Here is a 17,195-nt window from a genome sequence, read left to right as displayed (position 1 = left end):
CTATTTAATAAAATAATCAATCATCACAAAAATGAATCTATTTTCATTTGATGCCTTTGGGGTGATAGGACCAATGACATCCATTCTTCACTTAAAAAATGGCTAAGGTGGTGCCATAACATGTAAAGAAATAGGTGGAGCATGAATCATGTTAGCATAAATCTGACATTTGTGATATTTTCAAGCATAATCAATGCAGTTACTCTTTATTGTCAACCAGTAATATTTGGCTCTCATAATCTATCTTGCCATCATATGTCCATTTGCATGTGTCCCACATATGCCATCATGGACCTCCCCAATGATCTTTTTGGCCTTAAAGGCATTTACACAGTACAATAATACTTGATCTCTCTTTTTCTTATACAAAACCTTTCAATCTAAGAAGAATTCCATAGCCAATCTCTTTAGAACTTTCTTATCATTCTCTGTTGCTTGATCTAGGTATTACTGATCCCTTAGATGTTATAGAATATCGTGATACCAAGGATTTTCATCCTTGTCCTTCTCCAAGCTGAAGCAATGCATTGACATATCCCTAACATCTAACTTGATGGGTTGAATTTCAATAGTATTACCAATTTGCACCATTACAGCTAAAGTAGCCAAGGCATATGCTATTTGATTTTCTTCACAAGGTAAATGTTCAAACTGGATTGTCTCAAATTGCTTGCACAACTATAAGTTGTATTATAGTACAAAATACATTTAGAGTCCCTTGTCTCCCATTCACCTTTTAGTTGATAGATAACCAACGTTGAATCTTGGAATATTTTTAATACTTTAATTTTTTTTATCTAAAGTAGTGTGCAATCTCATAACACAAGTCTCATATTTAGGCACATTGTTAGTGCAATTAAAGTTTAATCTTGCCAAAATAGGGTAGTAGTATCCTTTTGGAAATATTAAAATTGCTCAAATCCTATGCCCTATGGCATTAGCTGCCCCATCAAAATACATTTTTCCTGTTTTTTCATCATAATTATCTTCTTCTAATCTTAAGATGGCAATTAAATCTTCATCTAAAAAATCAAGTTTTATGGGTGCAAAATCTTCAACAACTTGATCTCTGAGAAATTCGATGATGACACTTCTTTTTATCACTTTTTGGCTCACATATACTATATCATACTCGAAAAGCATCACTTGCCATCTTGCGATTCTTTTTTATAATGATGGCTTCTCAAAGATATACTTGATTGGGTCCAGTTTAGCTATAAACCAAGTTATATGGTAAGGCATATACTGTTTGAGTCTTTTAGCTGGCCAAGCCAAATACAACACATCTTTTTTAATAATGAATACTTGAACTCATATTCTGTAAACTTTTTACTCAAGTAGTAAATAGCTTTTTTTTTTTTACCATATTCATCTTGTTATCCCAACGCATATCTCATCGATTTCTCATGTACCATTATGTACAAAATCAATGGTCTTCCTAAAATAGATGGTGCTAATATTGAAAGATTTGATAAGTATTGTTTAACCTTATCAAAAGCCTCCTGACACTCCTCATTCTATTCATTGAGATTGTTCTTTCAAAAGTGCTTAAAGATGGGATCATATTTGAAAGTAAGTTGGGAAATGAATCGAGAGATATAGTTTAATCTGCCAAAAAAACCTTAGACCTCCTTTGGTGTACTTAGCAGTGATAAATTCTGAATGGCCCAAATTTTATTTAGGTTAATTTCTATTCCTTTTTCATTAACTACAAATCCAATAGTTTTTTTTGACTTGGCTCTAAACATACATTTGGATAGATTCAACTTGAGTTGAAATTTTCTTAACCTATCAAACAATTTCTTGAAGTTAGTTACATGGTCCTGTCCTTTTTAAGATTTTGTGATCATGTTATCCACATATACCTCAATCTCTTTGTGCATCATATCATGAAGAGTTTCATCATAGCTCTTTGATAGGTTGCCTCAGTATTTTTGAATCCGAAGGGCATAACCTTATAACAAAAGGTTCCCCACATAGTTAAGAAGATAGTCTTTTCATGTCATCTTAAGCCATCTTTATTTGATTATAACCAGAGAATCCATCCATAAAAGAGAATATCACATGTCGGGCCATATTATCTACCAATGTATCAATATGAGGTAGAGAAAAATTATCTTTCGGGCTAGCCTTGTTCAAATTGCAATAATCCATGCACATTCGTACCTTTCCATCTTTTTTGGGGACATGTACTATATTAGCCACCTATTCGGGATATTTTGCCACTTGTAGAAAGCCCATATCAAACTACCCTTTTAGTTCATTTTTAATCTTCAACAGCATTTCAAGTTTCATTTTTCTCAAATTTTGTTGAAATGGCTTACATTCTAGCTTTAAGGGTAGCCTGTGTTCCACTATCTCAATGTTGAGCCCAAGCATATCTTAGTAAAACCAAGCGAACACATCCATAAATTCTTAAAGCAAATCCTCTAATCGTTGTCTATCAACTACTGGGAGCAAGGTATCGACCTTAACTTCCTTTTTATTTTTAGCATCACCTAAATTGATCATCTTAATAACTTTTTGATAAAGCTCAATAGATTTATTCTCTTACTTAATTAATCTCATTAAGTTTAAAGACAAAGTGTATTCCTTAGAGTCCTTTTCAGTGTTGAATTCATCAATATTAATTGAATTTTCAAAATTGAATCTTTGATCATTGTCATGATTATCTTCATATTCATTTAGGGATTTGAAATTTAGTGAAATAGGAAATATTGGCAAAATGCTTTCATTGGAAAATCGATTTAATAGAAGAAATGGATAAAATGCATGCTCCAATCTTTTATTGGAATAATGAATAATAAAAAGCCCACAAATAAGAGATCATCCCAATGCTTATAGGTATAAGCAATTAGGAATTGTAATTACATTGAAAGAAAATTAGAAGTAGCATGCATCTAGATGACATTCTAATTCCTTAACTCATAGTCTAATGGGTATGGATAAACCAACACCTCTTTTTTTTTGTTATCATCACCAACCATTTGAATAGATAGTTCAACAAAAGCTTCTTCCCAACTTGGTTCCTTATCTCTTGGGTACATATATCCTCCAAAAATAAAGGTTTCGTACAAATGAAGAACAACCATCAGTCTATTTCTTACCCTCTTTTTGTTATCTCCTATTTCTTTCATTTCACAACCCAAGCCTAGTTTTTTACTATTATCATCAATCATTGGGAGTTCTTTTATCCCTTAGAGGCTTTTGCCTAAACCAACTCTAATATTCCAACCTTTGTTAATCATCAGACTAATCACAATTTTGCTGAATTTTGGTTGGCACCCCTTAAGTCCTCCACTTACTACATTGACAAGTTTAAAAGATCATTAAAAGCACTTTAAGGACTCCTCTACAACTTCTACATATAGAGCATTCATTGGCTTAGTCACCAACAAGTCATCTTCTCCAACCATAATCACTAATTGCCCTTCTATATTAAATATGATCTTTTGATGTAAAAAGGAAAAAACAACACTTGCCATGTGAATCCCGGTCTTCCCAATAAACAATAGTAAGATGGAGAGATATCCATAACCTAGAACTTTAAATTAAAAATAATGGTCTAATCTGCATGGGTATCTCAATGTCGCCTAACACTTCCCGCTTGGTCCTATCAAATGTTCAAACCATCATATGACTGCTTTGGATATGGGACATATTAATGGGCAATCTGGTTAGAGTAGCCATGGGCATGCCATTAATAACCGAACCATTATCAATAGGACTTTAGCTATTATGTGGATTTTGCATTTGACGGTAATATGCAAAGCCTTGGTACTCTCTTTTCCTTCAGGTGGAATCTAATCATCATTGAAAAATATGTAATGTGGTACCACTAAGTTTTTAGCCAAGTCATTCACATATTCTATAGACACATTATATGCTACATAAGCTTGATTCAACACCTTTAATAAGGCATTGCGGTGTGGTTCAAAATTTAATAGCAGTGACAACAAAGAGATTTTAGCTGGCTTTTTATTCAATTGTTCTACCACAGAATATTCATTGTGCTTCACCAATTTGAAAAACTCGCAAGCTTTTTTTTTTTTTGGTATAGACTTTAGGATGTCTTTCTTTGGAATAAATTCTAGCTTAGCCTATTTTTCTATTATCTTTTCTTTCTTTGCTTTTTACAATGCCTATTAGGTATAACATTTTCCACTTTTGGTCATGCCACCCACACCAACTATGTTAGCAGCCTTAGATTTAGGCATATTGTTTTCTTCCCCTAAATTGTTACTTCACAACCATACTTTATGGTACAACCTTCTTATTCTTATAGGGGAATAGGCTTGGGACTTTGAAGATCACTGGCTTGGGAATAAATTTGTCCCTGACTGATTTTAACTTCTCCTCACAATGAATGGTGATTGCCTTTGGCACCCATTTGTCTATCGTGGCTACTTTGGTACTTTTTTAAAGCTTCTATCTCTTCATACAACTTTATTTGGTAAGAATCCATCAACTTTTGCACCTTATCATGAAACTATTTGCATGTTTTAATAGAGCACACCAAAGCCTGGCTATGATACTTACATCTCTGATTTGGGACAGATCTCCCATGATAAGTGCATGGGACTACTAGTTGTATCATCCAGCCTCATGTAAAGCATCATATAACTGATCGAATGACATTTTAACCTCTTCCACTATTTTTTTCATATGCCTTTTGTCATCATTTAAGATATTGACTGCATGATTAGGTAGTGGGTTACCGCTGACATTGCGTGCTATGTTTTCATTGGTGTCAAAACTTATCAACCTTTCTTTAATTAAACTTTGCACCCTATGCTTCAAAAGAGTGCAATTCTCAATGGAATGGCCAGCCACCCCATAATGGTAGTTACAATAGGCAATGGAATCATACCACTTGGGATAAGAAGGTTCAAGTTATTTTGTAGAGATTGGAGCAACCAAGTGGTTTTTGTAAAGCTTTTTGGTACAATTTGGTGTAGCTTATAGGAATAAGATAAATGTAGGGTTTTTTTGATTTTATGATTCCAACACACCACTTGTTAGGATAATCAGATGAATAGAGGACCTTGTTATGGATGAATAAGAAGGTCGTATAGTTGATTGTAGGGTGAAGCAAAAGCATGACTTATGGTAGGATGATATATGGGATAGAATGATCGAAGGCAATTTTTGAATTGTTGCCCTTCGAAACTCATAGCTTGAGTCTCACTTTCCTTCTTCTTAGGCATCATTTTAGTAGTAGGAGATTTTCTCCTTTCAAGTTTACCATTTTTTTATTGCATTTTCAATGATCTCACCCAAATCACCATATCAGTAAAATTTTTTTTCGCATTCTCTATCATCTTCTTATAGTCTGACGACTTTAAAGTACTTACAAATAACATTATTTTTTTCTATTAGGGGTGGCTGTACTTGAATGGTGATATCCTGCCATCTTAGGCATACTCCTTGAAAGACTTAGATGCTTTCTTCTCCATTTCTTGCAACGAAAGGCAATCAAGAGCCATATCCATGATATGACGATATTGGTTGATGAAAGATCAAGTTAAATCCTATCATGATTTTATGCGAGTACAAATGAACATATCACCTTATAACAGACCCGGTTAAGCTATCCTGGAATACATGCATGAGCGATTTCTCGTTGCTAGCATGTGCTACCATCTTACAACAATACATTATGACAAGTGTAATAGAACACTTAGCACTGTCGTACTTCTTAAACTTTTATATTTTAAACTTTGGTCGTATCATTACATTTGGCACCAAACAAAGCTCCACAGCATCCATGAATTTGTAGAAGTCAATGCCTTTTATAGTTTGTAATCTTTCCTTAATCATGCTCATTGCTTGATCAATCTTAACGTCTTCTGAGGACACAACCATCTACAACATCATTTTTTCTTTTGCCTCATCCAGATTAGGGATTTGGATTAGCTTGACTACCTTTTCAGTAAAGATAGATTAGTGTAACTTTGAACATTTACTTGATCATGTGCTTAAGGCATTCCTAGGTAGCTATAATTTGGGAATGTGGTTTTTTATGGTTGAAAACTTGAAGTGGCTTAAGTTTGATATTGACTAAAACCTAGAGGATACAGTGACTCAATGACTTAATGTGAGATATCTTCCTCCATCTCTTTTCCTTCATTTATCTTATCCATTGCTTTAGGAATCTTGCTTAATTTCCCCTTAATTACCTCTTGAGGCTTTTCCAACCTTTCAAAATGGATTGCATTTTCTTACTCCATCTTCTAGCTCTAGCCTTGGTATTTATACAGATGTTGAGCTATTCTTGCACCTTAATACCATAATTTAAAATTAGTGATCACGATATGATGATGAAAGAATGAAATGCAATGCATGAAAAAGAGAGAGAGGAGAAAATATTTGTCCTTTTAAAGATTTCAACAAAAGTGAACTTTCATTTATTCCATAGAAGTCTGTTTTACATCAAGTCTAATATTTTCCCTTCGTAAACGTGCCTAATTTGCTCATACTGATCCTTAGCTTCCTCGATGAAGTTCAATAGTTGTTGTCCATGTTCTCATGTTGGCATGACCAAAGCTCTCAATGTCTCAGCCTCTTTTGTTATTTTTCTCACCTTGATCACTGCCTTGCCTATCTGGGTTACAAAATATTTTATGTACCTTTGTCTTTCCATCCTTTATCTTTGTCAAACCATACCTGATAGGATAACTCCCTATGTTTTAATGTGAGTGCCATGATATGATTTCTTTGCTTAATCAACTTTTGTTTCAGCATCTAGATGTACTCTCTAAGTATTTCATTTTCATGCTGGGCTTTGACATTATCATCTTCCATTTGGGAGCATTCTCTTTTTAGCTTTTCATTCTCATAAGTCAAATTTGTATTGTTTATTTCTTTGGCTTACACCTATATGCACAACCTCTTGTGTTCTTGTCACAACTCCATCAGCTCTTTAAGGGCATCATCCCATTCTCTAATGATAGTTTGAGTCTTGCTTATGTTACATTCCTTAAAAATCTTGTGGACTTGAACTTCTAACTCTTCTGCTTTGTCTTTCCACTATTTTTTTTCTTCTTAAAGCCTTAGAATTTTTTGTTTCAATTTTTCTTTCTCAACTTCATATTGCTTCCTTGTAAGTTATGACTTTAAGGGCACATTATCCAACTCTTGATTCATTGATTAGCAATGGTCCTCGAATATAGGCATAACTTTTTTTGCTTCTCTTAGCTCTCCAAATCAAATAACCCTAAGTAACTTTATCATTAAATGGTCTAGGGCTTACCCTCTTAGGCTTCTTCTAGGCTTTGATCATGCCATCAATTTTTTAAAAAGTTTTAGTCTCTCCATATAAACAGTCACACTAATTAAGCTAATATGTCATGGGAATAAACTGTTTAACTCCATACTGTCTTTTTACCATCAACGATGCATAACCTGTTGACCTCCTTAAACCTAATAGCAGAACCCTTATCTCATTTCCACATTAATATAACATAGGTTGTCAGTTCATCCATGGAGCTAACCATTTCACTTGACAAAATGTGAGCTTCTACAGTAGATATTCCCATTCCTTTTGGGTCTTTACTTCTGGCCATTCACTTTCACAAAATTCCTTAATCAAATTTTGACTGCAAAAATAGAGTTTGGAGAAAGCATTCTTCTTGCTTTCAAAGTGACTTTACATCCATAGATACAATAGTGGTATGCAACCTAGAAAATGAGTCTTATCATTCTGTCTACAAAAATTTAAGGATCTAATGTTTTCTACCAATAATGTCGGTGAAGGATTGCATCCCTTTTCAATCTATTCAAGTAAATCCACCACTTCTATCTAAATGTGGCTTAAGACCTTGGGGAAAATGACCATCCCATATATTGCCAGAGCAAACACATTCATTCCTTGTCGTCATCAGGGTGTTTGACAATGAAATCTTGAAGAAACTCCTAGGGAATACCCTTATCTCTCCTTTTTCTTGGATATGTGAATCTATGAGCTCTTTTTCGATCCTTAAAATATAAGCTAGCTTTTTGAGAAACCCCAATTTTTATTTTTTCACATACACTCTATCTGGACACTAAAGATGCATACCCACTAAAGTCGAATACACCTCTACTATTGGTACCACATTGACCTCATTAAAGATGAAGCAATGATAGGAAGGATCCCAAAACTAAACCATTGCCTTAATGAGTGAGTTTTCAACCTTCATTGATATGAAATGTGTAATATGCCTAAACTTGTGACAAAAAGCATGTTGCCTTGAAGGAACCATGCTTTTCCATATATCTATTAGGCTTTTCAAATCATTTGGTTTGAGGAGCAAATAAATTTCCTTTGGTAAAATAGAGACATAACCAGGAGATAAATAATCTTCTTTTTCTCACTGCCTCTTTTCTAACTCTATCTTCACATCAATGGGTGAATCACATTTGAAAAGTATAAACATGGCACAAACTTGACATTTGAAAACTTTTATTGAAAATACTTTCAAGGTAGGAACAATATGCAATCTACATGTATGTTTATGAATATGCCCAAGAAGAAAAGAAATAAACAAGATAAGAAAATCGGTTAGTCATCTCAATATAATGAATAAATACTATAAAGCAAGTAAAATAACATTATGACCCTAAATTTTGGATTAACTATAAAAGGTGGATGGCTATGGCTCTACCTGTGGTTAGGCTCTTAAGGTTAACTATATGTGATTTGAATTACTTCTAAAAGGTTTTCAAATTGTTCCTTACATCATTGTCCATCACAGACTAGTAAGGCACCCTAATTCTTGCCCATTATAAGCTACAAGTGAAAAGGGTTCAATTTGAGTAGGAGTATTTCGCTAGCCCATGTGGAGATATGAAATCTCATGAAGGTATAGGTACTTTACTTCCTAGTAAGAGATAGAGCTTGGGAGTAGAGTTCATGTTATGCAAATGCAAATGAATGATAGATATAGGAAATAAATAAACAAATAACTAAACAAAATATAAGCAAGGAAAAGAAAGAAAGAGGAAACAAAGAAAAACAAATTTTCAAGTTTATTAGATAAGGCTTGGATAATAGGAAATCATTTATTGGCTTAACTCTCCTTGTGTCCCTAGCGGACTTACCAAACTATCATAATGTATAGATCCGTGGACTTACCGTTAGACATGGATCAAAAGAGTCACCACTAATCTTTTTTTGTTCAAGTGTGATTGGCTACCTAATCGAATCTGTCTTATTTAAAAAGGAGTCCCATCATTGACTTAGGCATCTTTAAATAGTAGATTTTGGTCTACAAAACTAGATTTTAGGTTTGGGAATGCGTTTACACGTGAAGAAGGTTGTAGCACCTTTACAGCATCCATTGAGAGGATGGTATCAGTTTGATTTCAAATTATCAAAGCCTTAAACATGTTTATAATTTACCAAAATATTTAATATTGAAAATTAATTTTAAAATTACTTCAATAGTTTGGTAGCAATTTAAGATAATTTTCTCACCTCAGGAGTATTCATGGAGATTAGTGTCTCACTCTGAAAAAGCTTCATTGTCGGATTTGTTAATGTATTTTTCTCAGGAAAATAACTAGTAAAATTCTCTAATAGTTTGGTAGGATTTATTTTGATGCAGATATCCCAATAGTTTGGTAAGATTTTATTGTAAAATATTTATAAAATTTTATTTTTGAAAAAACTCATTAAATCTTCCAATAATTTGGTAAGATTTAACTTAAGATGCAATCCTTCAATAGTTTGGTAGGATAAGATTCAAAAATTTATTAAAAAATATTTTTCTTTTGAAAATTGCTTTATGAAATTCTTTAATAATTTGATAGATTTCATAAAATTTAAATTCATGAAAAATCCTCCAATAGTTTGATAGGATTTATGAATTTATTTGAAAAGATTTTTTTTAATTTTTTATTTGTTTAAGCTATTTTCCAAAAATAAATAAAAGAAAATTTGCAAAGTATTTAAAAAATAATAATAAATTGCTAAAAAAAATCAGTAACATAAAAATGAAAAAGTAAAAAAAAAAGAAAAACTAAAATCAAATAAAAAGCTTTAAAAAACTAAAATCAAATCAAAAATAAAATGAAAATGAAAATGAAAAAAAAAAAACCTGTGATCAGGTTAGGTTGATCCACGGGTGGTGCGCGGATCCTACTTAGGTTCACGCGAATCCAGGTGCTCATAAACGACGTCATGTTGGGAGAATATAAAAAGGCTAAGCTTCAGTTTTTCCTCAGACAACCCTACTCCTTTCTCTCTTTAGTCGAGATTTCCTCTGCTTTCTCTCTAAAATTCCGAAAACACTTAACAAAAAACCGGGCAAGTCATAGGTTTCTAGAAAAAATCATCGGAATCTGGGCAAAAATTCAAACTCTACTAAAAAATTCAATGGAAAATTGAAACATTCAACCCCAAACTCAAATTTTTCTAAACATTTTGCCAAAAAATTTGATATTTGTCTATAAATTCAACCCTCAATCTCAAAACTTCAAATCCAATCTCAAAAACTCAAAAATCCCAACCTAGAATTCTCAAAACTCAAACCTAAAATCTTAACAAAGTATAACCCATAAACTTTTCCCAGAGTTTTAAAAACAGGGTATTTCCTTCCAAAAATTAACCATGTCTTTCTCTGCAGTATTATGTCCAATTTATAGGCTGTTTTGATAGAAAATTTAGAAATTGGATGGAACCAATCGAGGCTTGAATCCTGGGATTGGATTCTGTCCACCGTGATATTAGGCCTAGGTCTTTGCTAATTGGCCTTGATTGAATTAAAAAGTTCTTTGATTTGGTTCTAGATTGAATTCCTTTGATTTGATTAATTCCAAATTCAATTTCCTTATTCAATCATTTATTAAGAAAAAAAAAGAAAAAAATAACAATAAAAAAATAATAATAATAGTAAAATGTAAATAAAAATAATAATTATAATATAATATAATAATATAAAATAAATAATAAAATACACATTATTTGACCCGAACACAAATGGGTATCTATAATATTTGGGATTTAATTATTTAGAGCAATGTTGAGATAGAAAAGGTTGTAAAATCATAGGATTCAAGCTAAATGGGTGAGGGGGCAAAGTGCATAGGATGTGTTGTGTGATCACAACATGTCTTTAAAATTAAAGGTGAAGTTGTACAAAATAACTATAAGGCTTGCATTGTTATATGAAATGAGTGTTGAGCTATTAAGAAACAACATGAAAAGAAAATTAGCATAGCTAAGATAATGATATTTAGATGAATATGTGATAAGACTAGAAGAGACAAAATAAAAAATGAAGAAGTTTGAGGAAACTTAAGGGTAGTCTAATTTGAGTAAAAGAAGGGAAGGCTGTTGATGCTCATTTATTTCAAGCCAATATTGATTATGAACTCTCCCTCTCTCTCTTTATATATATATATATATATATTTATATATATATGTTGCAATGTGCGAGCTCAGGAACTTGACGCTAGACTTGGAGAATGGAAAAGTAAGGGGCTAAAAGTATTTTACATAAAAACCAAAACAAAGAGTCACCACCAAAATTTTTTAGGGTGTAATTGGTCAGTTATGCTGAGAAAGAATTAGTATCCCCACAGCACCTGTTGAAAATGGTACCAATTGATTGCATGTTTCTAATGTTTAAAAACTAATTCCATTCTTTTTCATTTATTTATTTCAAAAACTAAAATTTTTTCTTTTTTTTTTAAAGCAAATCATTTTTTAGTTTTTTGTGGAAAAAGGCAAAACTATTTATTTTGGACTAAAATGAAAATATCCTAAGTATCAACACATCTTTTTCACTCTCCTATATTTAGATAGAGCTTCAAAAATACTTCTAACTTAGGAATTTTCAAATTGCCCCACAAAACTGAGATGACACGTTGCATAAATAATAACCATTAAAAGTCCTCATATATTTAGGCCAGATCTCAAAGACTATATTTATTTAAGATGTCATCTTTTTTTTTAACATTTTTCTTATAAAAACTCATTTTTGAAAACCATGTGCGTGAACATAATAATATGATGAATGCATGATGGTTAAACATGAAAGAAAATGTATGGATGCATGGTAATTTAAGAATGCATGTAACGATAAAGCAAAATGAAATGCAAATTCATAAATGGGGTCAAAGTTTGGCTTTAGGATTTGGGAAATTGGTTCGGGTTTTTAGGGTTTGGGATAGTTTTAAGGTTATATTAGGGTTTCGAGTTTAGGTTTAGAGTTTGGTTTTAGGTTTAAGGTTTCAGATTAAGGCTTTTGGTTGGGATAGTGGTTTAGGATTTGGATGGTGATTTGGGATTATATGGGAAATGCATGTGCCAAAATAAATAACAAGAATGACATTGGTAAAAATATAAATATTGATGCATGGGTGCAATGTGACAAAAATTACTAAAATATCATTAATGAAAATGCAAACTTTAATGCATAGACCATGTATGAAAAAAAACATATTACAAACTAAGACATATTTACAAATATATTACAAACTTAACATGCATGTAGCAAGGAGGTAAAAATGGATCAAAATCAAGAGTTTAAAATGAAATTTTGAAGACATGTTCCACCATTTTTTTTTTTTTTGGAATTCATGTAAATAATAAAAAAACCACCAAAAAGTTTACTAATCTAACATTTTTTATTTCTTGAAAATTTAATCAAACACATAGAAAACTTGAAGAATAAAGCAAGAACACAAGCAAACCAAGATGAATCAACCAGTATTTAGCCAAACAAGCAAGCTATGAGGTACGACCAAGCATAGGAATGGCTTGGTCAAATGCCTCAATAGTAAATCCCAATCATACATCTTTTCATTTGATCAAAACATGCATCAATCATTTATAAAATCATCATATGAAGGCATTTATATCATTAGAGAAATTTTATCAAATATGTAATGAACTAAATAGTAAGGAAACCATGGAACCAAATATATATAGACAAACAACACATACAAACCACTAAACTAACTAACATTCATGCATTAAACATATGAAATAGTGTTCAAATCATTCATAAATATTATTAGAAGCAAGAAAGCAACCAAGAATGGCCAAGATGAGTTTTAGCCATGGAGGATGGGAGCTAAGCTGAACCTCCTAATGGCAAAAATGGTGGATTATTTTTTTATTACTTGATCCTTTTAGTTTTAATCCAAACTACTATTTGGTTGGATGAAATCTTGATTCGCACTTGGATTAAAAGAATTGAAAAACTATAAATTTCTCAAGAAAAAAAAGTGAAAATCAAAGGCTAAATGCTATGAAAAACATGGTAAATGTTGTGTAATGCTTATGAAAATGCTAAGGAAAAAGGTAGAAGAATTATACCTCCTCTAAGCTCACCAAAAATTTTTCTATATTTGTTTCTTTTTTTTATTGTGCTTCACACCTCTAGCTACTACCTTTTTCCAAAAGCCATATTCTTTTAGCCCTTAAAAATGAATTTATAAGCCATGCAAAATTCATGCAACCCTTTGACAAATTTTTCATCTAATGGCCATCCTTTCTCCTTTGTTTTCTTTGCAAAGAACCACATTTAACCATTGGATTCAACCCCTCAAGATCATCCTATGGTTTAGTATGCTCATGGCCAAAGGCTACAATTTTAATGTTGCCAGAACCAAATGAAAAGACCATTTTACCTTTGGTTTTTATGTAATTTTCTTGGGGAAATATGATTCCTTCTTCACTTTTGTGATTTTAAGGCACTAAAAATCCTTAAATAATATGAAATCATGATCTAAAAGTTTTTTATAGAAAATTACCTCGAAAAGGTTAAATTATGAAATTACCCCTTTGAGGTATACCTTTCGAAGTGCAATCAAAGTTTTTAATATACCAAAAATCATCAAATAATGTGAAAACATGATTTGGAGCATTTACAAAAAATCAACCTTAAGAAGGTCAAATTACACAAATACCCTTTAAGGCATTTTTGTTATTTCACACCTTTCGAGGTGCATCAAGGTTTTTAAGACACTAAAAATCATGAAATAATATAAAACCATGATCTAGAGCATTTCACGAAAAGCCAACTTCAAAGAGGTTAAATTAAGAAAATACTCTTATGGGTATTTTGGTAATTTCACATCCATTAGGGTGCGGTCAGGGTTTTTGATGCATCAAAAATTATGAAATATTATAAAATCATGCTTTAGAAGTTTCCACAAAAATCCAACTTCAAGAAAGTCAAATTTATAAAATTACCCCTGAAGGGCATTTCGATAATTTTACCCATCTTGAAGTGCAATCAAGATTTTTAGTGTGTTAAAATATTAAATATCATTTTCAAGCCCTATTAGTCCCATTTGGTTCCAACTTTTGAAAAATTAATCCAAATCCAATCTAAATTGACTGATTTTGACTAGTTCTAACTGAGTTTGACTTTGCTTAACCAAATTTGATCAAGTTTGACTTTCATCCTAAATCGATTTTGAAAACTTGTCAAAATTAAAGAACTATTGGGTTTGCACTGGGTTGGACTTCAAAAGCTTCAAGTTGGCCAGATTTTGCGCAAACAAAATTAGGAGTCTACTGTTGTCCCTTTTTGTGTATTTCTGAGAATCATAAGTAATGCAAAGACCAAAGACACCAATTTTTTCTGCGATTAGGATTGAAAGGGGTAGTCGCTTGCTTTTTTTTTTTCTCTTTTTTTGTTTGTTTTCTTTTTTTTTTAAGTTTTGAAAAGCAAAGGCTAAGAAATTTTAAAAATCTCATTTGAAAAAAGCTCTTATAAACATTGGCAAGTAACTTTAAAAATCTCCTTTTGAAAAGGCTCTTATGAACATCGACAAGTAACTTTAAAAATCTCCTTTTGAAAAGGCTCTTATAAACATAGGCAAGGAACTTTAAAAATTTCACTTTGAAAAGGCTCTTATAAACATAGGTAGGGAACTTAAATTTTTCACTTTGAAAAAAGCTCCTATAAACATAGGTAGGGAACTTTAAAAATCTTCTTTTCAAAAAGGTTTGTATAAACATAGGTAGGGAACTTTAAAATTATCACATTGAAAAATTTTCTATAAACATAGGTAGGGAACTTTAAAAATCTCATGTTGAAAAGGCTTCTATAAACATAAGCAGAGAACTTTAAAAATCTCAATTGGAAAAGGGAAGTTTGGTTGTATTTGAGGCCTTTAACAAGGTTTCTTCTTAAACGAAAAGATTTTTTCTTTGGATTTTTCTTGAAAAATGATCATTTTCTGTGATGTGTTTGTTTTTCCAGAATTATTTCACTTTTCATGCAATCGATACAATGAATGTAAGACGCACAGTGCATGTGGTTCAAACAATTTTGTTCACATCATGCATTCATTTTTAATGACAACAAGGCTTTCATGACCATGACTATCTTTAAATTCTTGATCTGGGCAAGTCATTAGCAGTTAAACCATACTCACCTCATCGAAGTTTTTCCTCAATTCAAGCTTTTCTTTTTCTTTCTTTCTTTATCAATTCTTTTCACCTTGATCTCTTGAACAATTATTCAATGATTTTTGCCAAAAACATTTTTTCTCTTTTCCTTCATCATTGTCATTCCATCATTTATCTTTATTTATTCTTTCTTCATCATTTTCCGTTTACTCATCATTTCATCATCATTGTCCACCCTTCATTCATCATTTCATCCATCATTTTTATTTCATTCATCATCATTTTTTTTCATCTTAGTTTTTTTATGCCCTTTTTTCTCAATTGATGCTAATTTCATTAGGCTTAATGATCTCATTTTGATGCCAACTAACTTAGGCTTAAATCTTATCTTGGTGCTAGCTAAGTTGAGCTTAACTCTTATCAATACCAATTAGATTGGGCTTAAATATTCATAGATGCCAGCTAGATTAGGCTTAATTTTTCTTGGTGCCAGCTAGACTGGACTTAAATCTTCATAGGTGTTAGTTAGACTGGGCTAAATTTTCCTTAGTGCTAGTTAAACTAGGCTTAATTCTCCTTGGTGCCAGCTAGACTAGGCTTAATTTTCCTCGATGCCAACTAAAATGGGCTTAATTCTCTTTGGTGCCAACAAAACTGGCCTTAATTCTCCTCGATGCCAACTAGACTAGGCTTAATTTTGATTTTTTTTTTCAAAATTTCTTGACATTTACTCAACTTATTATCATATCTCATCTTTTTTGTTCATTTCTTCAGCACACCCCCTTTTTTATATATTCCTTTTTCAACTCTTCAAACTTTTATGTTATTTTTTCCTTTCATCAAACTATTTTCTCTTTTTCTTATTTTTTTCTTTTCTCATGATATACTTTTTTTTCTCTTTTTGTTTTTTTTTTTCTTTTTCACCCATTTTTTCTTTCTTTTTTTTCTATCTTTTTTAAGACTTTCTTTCTATCATTTTTCTTCGTAGACTTTACTTTTTTATCTCTTAAATTAGGAAATTTATTTCCTTTTTAGGTTCTTTCCTTTGATAGACTTCTTGTCTTCTCTTTTGTGTGTGTGTATTTTCTTTTAATATTTACAAAGTTGCCAAATGCAATCATGGCACAAATTTCTATTTCCAACAAATGATGCGAATGTAAATGTCTTTATGCAAATACAAGAATTCAAGTTATGATAGAACTTTTTCATGATGCAAATACTCAATACAAATGCAATGACTTTTTCATAATGAAAATGCCAATGTTCTTTTCATGTAGATGACTCTACAATGATACAAATTTTCTTTTTTTTTATGACACAAATGTACCTAAGAACATACATGGCAAATTTTTTTACTAGCAATTCTTTTCCATGATGCAAATGCCTCTTATGAATGCAAATGTCAATGTTCATGATATAGATGTCCCAAAGATATAAATGCAATTTTGTAAAATCAATTTTCCTTCAAGTACTCCCTAAACCACAGAACATTTCTTTCACAAATGTTAATGCCCATGCATGTACAAGAACCTCATGATGTATGTGCCCCAGCATAAATGCAAACACCAAAAGCATTCCTATTTTCAAAGGGAAATTCTTTCTCAATTCTGTTGATCTCTTATTGCCCATCCAATTAAATCTTTAGTTTTTCCTCAAATGATCTAAACTTACCATTTTACAATTCTTTCACTTATTCTAACTTGTTTCTTGAGCAATTTTTACCCTTTTTGCTTTCAAATAGGTTTTCTTGATTTTCCTTTCATTTTCAACATGCTTTCTTTTATTTTTGACAAATATACAGATGCAACATGCATTTTGGACTCAATTTGTGAAAAGAAGACAC

This window comes from Durio zibethinus, chromosome 10 (assembly GCF_047325235.1).
Source record: "Durio zibethinus cultivar Kanyao isolate XHJ-2024 chromosome 10, ASM4732523v1, whole genome shotgun sequence".
NCBI lineage: Eukaryota > Viridiplantae > Streptophyta > Magnoliopsida > Malvales > Malvaceae > Durio > Durio zibethinus.
This window is presented reverse-complemented; position numbering follows the sequence as displayed.